Source organism: Theropithecus gelada, chromosome 9, assembly GCF_003255815.1.
Source record: "Theropithecus gelada isolate Dixy chromosome 9, Tgel_1.0, whole genome shotgun sequence".
NCBI classification, from domain to species: Eukaryota; Metazoa; Chordata; class Mammalia; order Primates; family Cercopithecidae; genus Theropithecus; species Theropithecus gelada.
The window spans coordinates 47698645-47704928 of NC_037677.1; the positions used below are offsets into that span (position 1 = coordinate 47698645).

Consider the following 6284-nt stretch of genomic DNA (forward strand, 5'->3'; position numbering starts at 1 on the left):
TATAAATAAAATTTAAAAATTTAAAAAATTTTTATTTTACTCTCTTTGAGTCTTTGGCCACTTAAAAAGAAAATCCAAATTATGGTCCATCTTCCATCTAAAACTGAGTCCTCTTTAAGAAAGAATCCATCTTTAGAAACTCCAGCTGGATTTATGTACAATACTTATGGCACCACCTCCTGTCAATATTTGGAAAAATGGTCTTACTTGACCTAAGAAAATCCTAAGTTGCAATGGACAAAATGTAGTACCTTTGAAATGCCTAACTAATTTAATTGTGTGCTCAACTAGAAAAAGCCAGCTATAAGATAAAACAAAATAATTGGGAGAGTTATTTTCAATGATACTTGGATGCTTCTAAAGAGGTTATAATAAAGTTATTTCTTTACAGGAGAACAAAAAGTTGTCTTAAAAAATTCTGAATTAAAGACTGCTGAAATTTATTCTCCCTCAGCTCCTCTGTCTCTTTATTTTTTATTATTCTTTATTGTCTCCTCCTTCTCTTTATCCTTTAGTACCTTGCCCAGATATACCTCCTCCTCCTCCTCCTTCTGCTCCATTTCTCAAACAGCCAGTGTCTGGTAGGTGAGAACCTACCCTAGTTTCTCAATCATGGTCAAAGGTAAAACTTAAAGACATAGTTCAGGAATTTCCTGATTCTCACCAGGACCAGGAAATTGGTTTTCTCAGGAAATTTAAATTAAATATTTGTGCTTATGATCCTGGCTCTACTTTGGGGAAAAAAAATTATTTTAAATGGAGAATGAACACAAGCTTTTGTTGACACTGGAGCCACATTATCTATAATACATCTAACCTTATTACAAGATTCATTCCTTGGAGTAAACAAAAAATTCAAATGGTGGGTGTCACAAATACTCCTGTATTGGCTTATAAATCTCAGCCTGTAGCTTTTCAGCTATTTCACTTACAAGGGACTTATGTTTTTCTTTTGGTTGAATCAGCTCCCATCCATCTTATAGAAAAAGACTTAGAATTATATAATACCTTTCTCTCCAAAAAAGGAAAATGTATTTAGAATTAGATGATAAAACTGAGTTACTAGACATAACAAATTTTTCAAAATCTAATTTAATTGCAGTCTATATCACCATAGAAGACACTGAATTATTGAGTAATGAAAATTACAAAACCTGCTAAAGGTAGTACCTGATCAATTATGGTTAAAGTCCGCTGCTGATACTGGAATAATCATCTTGGCTGCCCCAATCAAAGTTCAAATAGATCCTTCAAAACCCCTTCTAAACCTTAAGCAACACCCTTTATTTATTTATTTTTAAAGTAGTTTTAATTCATCATATATGGATTGAGTGACTTTGTTAAGTTTAACAGATGTTTACGTAACTTAACTGTGAACTGTTCTGTTTCATTACCATGTTACAGTTTGTCTAAAATAAAATTTGTGTAGCTTTCTTATGAAATTTATTTATAAGGTTCTTGTTCCTAGAGTAGACAAAGACTCCTTGGGCATGTTCAGGTTGGTTGAGCAAACTTCCCAAATTCACATACTCCAGACTTTTTTTTAAAACTTGTGTCTCTAGTTTTCTAATTATAGGAACAATAGATGGCCTTGTTTATTTTTACTAGATGTTCATGCCACTTAATTTCATTTTTAAATTTCATCTGTTTGGATCTCTAAAACAATATTAAGCAATGGTGGTGACAGTTGGTGTCTGTCTATAGCTCCCGATTTTAATTGAGGTGGTTCTCCTTTTCCACCATTTGTAGAAATGTTTACCGTTGATTTGAATACATCAAAATTATTGCTCTAAGATTACCCCATTACACGCTCTGAAATCAATTCCCGAAATATTTAAACTGAAATCTTATTCCCTAAAGAGCACACAATTTTAAAAAGGTGATTGGGGGGCTAATGTTTACTGTGCGCAGTGTAAACCTGAGGCTGGCCCTACAGGGGTGTGCTGGGGGGATGGGGAATGGGTGGCAGGTCTACACAGGACTGTGATTTTGAGGTAGTGATGGACAAAACCAATATGGCAAGTTATCTGCAACAACTCTGCTGTCATATAGAAGAAGTGATGATTCCCATTGGTCACAAAGTCCCAGGAAGACTACTCCCTAAGGAGGGTTCTGCGGTATGGGGGACAGCGTTAAGCGCATCCTGGAGCCACAGGCTGGGGGACTGGCCGTCAGCCAGCACCGGATGCGGCGAGCCCTGGGATGCACTCGGGCTCCAGGGTGCCGAACCTGGGGCGGGCTGACTTCGGCGATCCTCGCCTCCGCCCCTCGCCCGGGAGGCGGCGCTGGGGACCTTCAGCCCTCCAGCTGCCCCACGCCCCAACCAACGCGACCCTCCGGCCGCTGGGGCTGGCTGCTTAGACGCGGCGCAGGGTGACAGGGCGGACGCTGGGCGTCCCCGAGATCGCCCCGTGAGCTAAGACAGCCGAGCGCGGACCCAGGCAAACGGCTCCGTGTATCCTCCGCGCCCTCCAGTCTGAGAGCGACCCTAGCGGGAGTGCCAGAACCGCTGCCTGGGCCTCACGGGAACCGCAGGGCGCTGCCGAGGGTCCCTCTGGCCAGAGCCCTGCATTTCTTTGACCCCACCTATCCCGGGACCTTGGAGTCTGCGGCTGCGGGCTAACAAGGAGGGCAGGTGCCTTAGAAAAGTGGTGGATCCCATTAGAGAGGCTTTGCTGCCGCAACCACAGCAATGGAAGCCCCCTGCAACCTCGCTACGCCCATCCCGTCCCCTCTACTCTCCCACAAGTTCCAAAGCACCATACTGTATCCAAGTTCTCAAAATAACCCTTCATCTAATGCAGTGTGAACATAAGCACAAACACACAGTGACATGATCTCAGCTTACTGCAACCTCTGCCTTCTGGGTTCAAACGAACCTCCAACCTCAGCCTCTCAAGTAGCTGGCACTACAAACAAGGGCTACCATGCCCAGCTAATTTTTGTATTTTTAGTAGAGATGGGGTTTCCCCTTGTTGCCCAGGCTGATCTCAAACTCCTGGACTCAAAGGATCCACAGGCCACAAGAACCTTATAAACAACCAACTGAGAAGTTAATTGTAAATGTCATCTGCAGGGTTAAATACATGCAAACCTTGGAGAAATTTTAGGAAAAAAGAAAGAAAGAAAGAAAGAAAGAACAAGCAGAGGCCCATGTCTTGCCAGACACAAATAAAGTAAGTACCATAAAATTACTGTAATAGTCTCTCCTCCCGCTGCCCAAGATATCGAAAGGAAAGAAGGCCAAGGGGAAGAAGGTGGCTCCGGCCCCTGCTGTCATGAAGAAGCAGGAGGCCAACAAAGTGGTGAATCCCCCGTTTGAGAAAAGGCCTAAGAATTTTGGCATTGGACAGGACATCCAGCCCCAAAGAGACCTCACCCGCTTTGTGAAATGGCCCTGCTATATCAGGTTGCAGAGGCAGCGAGCCATCCTCTATAAGCAGCTGAGAGTGCCTTCTGCGATTAACCAGTTCACCCAGGCCCTGGACCACCAAACAGCTACTCACAAGTACAGACCAGAGACAAAGCAAGAGAAGAAGCAGAGGCTGTTGGCCCCCGTCCAGAAGAAAACTACTGGCAAAGGGGAAGTCCCCATTAAGAGACCATCTGTCCTTCAAGCAGGAGTTAACATCGTCATCACCTTGGTGGAGAACAAGAAAGCTCAGCCAATGGTGATTGCACACGACATGGATCCCATTGAGCTGGTTGTCTTCTTGCCTGCCCTGTGTCATAAAATGGGGGTCCCTTACTGCATTATCAAGGGGAAGGCAAGACTGGGCCGTCTAGTCCACAGGAAGACCTGTGCCACTGTTGTCTTCACCCAGGTGAACTCGGAAGGCAAAGGCGCTTTGGCTAAGCTGGTGGAAGGTATCAGGACCAATTACAATGACAGATACGATGAGATCTGCTGTCACTGGGGCGGCAATGTCCTAGGTCCCAAGTCGGTGGTTCATATCGCCAAGCTCAAAAAGGCAAAGGCAAAGGCTAAAGAACTTGCCACTAAACTGAGTTAAATGTACACTGTTGAGTTTTCTGTACATAAAAATAATTAAAATAATACAAATTTTCCTTCAAGAAATTTACTGTAATAAAACATTGTGAGACTAGCAGAAGGATAAATAAACAGATTAAGGGAACAGAATGAACAGACACCAGAAACAAATCAGCAAATCTAGTCACCTAAATATGACAGAGCTACACTTTTAAACTGTGAATAAAGGATTGATTATTCAATAAATGTTGTTAAACATTTAAAGAACTGATTTTGATCAGTAACTGAGGTTATTCCTCAGACTCTGCGGTGCTGGGGGTCTGGAATTATGTAGGTGGGAGTGGGGTGAGGTGTGGATACAACTCCAGCAGAAAGAGGCCAACAGGCTGGGATGAAGAATCAGGCCAGAATCAGGGCTTCCAGAGCAGCTGAAATTGAGGAGGGAGGAGGAATTCCAGAAAGAAGAGACCAACAGAGGGAGAACCCCCAAATCTGTATATAACCCCTCTCAAGTTCTTGGCTGACTCCTAAGCTGCACTGGTACAGGGCAAGGCTCCAAGGAATCCAGAGGAAAGCAAGCACTGACCAGAGATTTCAACAGCTGCCCTGTGCTAGAGAAACAGTGCAGAGCTCAGATCCCATCAAGTAATATTAACTTCATGTTTGTCATACACAATCAAAAATATTTTTTCCTGGCTTGTCATTTAAATTTTAACTTTGCTTATTGCATTTTTTCCCATAAACAAGATTGACAGTTTTATGCACACAAACTTGTCAATATTTTTCAGTGTGGCTTTGTTTTGCTGAAATGCTTGGGCAGTCCATAAAATTATGAAAATATACTCTATAATTTCTTGATTGGTAGGTTTGGTTTTGTTTATATTATTGTTTTTGTTATTTTATTATGGCTGATTTTTTAAAACTATTAAATCTTTGCTCTAAGTTAATATCCGAGATTTTGACGAAAGTGATATCTCTTATAAAAATAGATCAGAATTAGCTCTTTAAGTGTTTAACAACATTTATTGAATGATCGATTCACATTAGATGATCTTGGGAGGTGGGCATGGGGGTAAGGAACATGGTTGTCAAAGGATGCAAAGTTTCAGTTAGACAGGCGGAAGCAGTTCAAGAGATCTGTTTACAACATGGAGACTATAGTTAGTCACAAAGTACAGTATTATATTCTTGAAAATCACTAAGAGAATAGATTCTAGGTGTTCTCACCACAAAGATGATAAGTATATGAGGTAATATAAATGTTTATTAGCTCAATTTAGCCATTTTACAATGTATACCTATTTCTTTTCTTTAATCTCCTACAGAAACGATCTGTACATATTCCAAATATCATGTTATATGTGATAAATACATATAATTTTTGTCAATTTTTAATATTTATTTATTTATTTTGAGGCAGTGTCTTGCTCTGTTGCCCAGGTTGGAGTATAGTGGTGTGATCTCAGCTCACTGCAACCTTCGCCTCCCGGGTTCAAGCGATTCTCCTGCCTCAGTCTCCCAAGCAGCTGGAACTACAGGTGTGCCCCACCACACCCATTTAATTTTTGTATTTTTAGTAGTGACAGGGTTTCGCTATATTGGCCAGGCTGGTCTTGAACTTCTGATGCCATGATCCACCCGCCTTGGCCTCCCAAACTGCTGGGATTACAGGCATGAGCCACCACACCCGGCCACGCCCAGCTAATTTTTATATTTTTTTTGTAAAGATGAGGTTTCATCATGTTGCCCAGGCTGGTCTTGAACTCCTGGCTCCAAGTAATCCACCCACCTCAGCTTCTGAAAGGGCTGGGACTACAGGCATGAGCCACTGTGCTTGGCCAAAATACTTAATTACTTTTTAAAAAGGAAAAGCTTGGTAAACACTCTGGCTTTCCATTAAAACCCCAGAAAGGACACACCTCAGAGTAATGGCTACTTCCCAGGACTGAGGACTATGCCTGAGGACTAAAGGCAAAATTGAAATATGTCTGCTCTGAAAAGTCTCAAATCAAGTTTCCATAGGATCAAACTGATGTGCTTGTGATTAAACTTCCTCCAAGAACAACAAAAAAATTCTTAAGTGGAAGATAGCAGAATTCAACGTCTCTAAAACGTGTCAACCACAATATTTAGAAGGCAATAAAAGCTTGCTAGTGATGATAAAAAGCAGAAAAATGTGACCTACAATATAGAGGGAGATTGTCACTAGAAGCAGACCAACAAATGACACAAGTGTTGAAACTGGCCCACCAGAATTGTAAAGTATTATAAATATATTAAAGAATGTATGGGA

General features: G+C 41.8%; 1 pseudogene; it reads left to right on the forward strand.

Moving 5' to 3' along the window:
* Positions 1-2119: 2119 nt before the first annotated feature.
* On the forward strand, positions 2120-4013 carry LOC112631039 (annotated as a pseudogene).
* The last annotated feature ends 2271 nt before the right edge of the window (positions 4014-6284 follow it).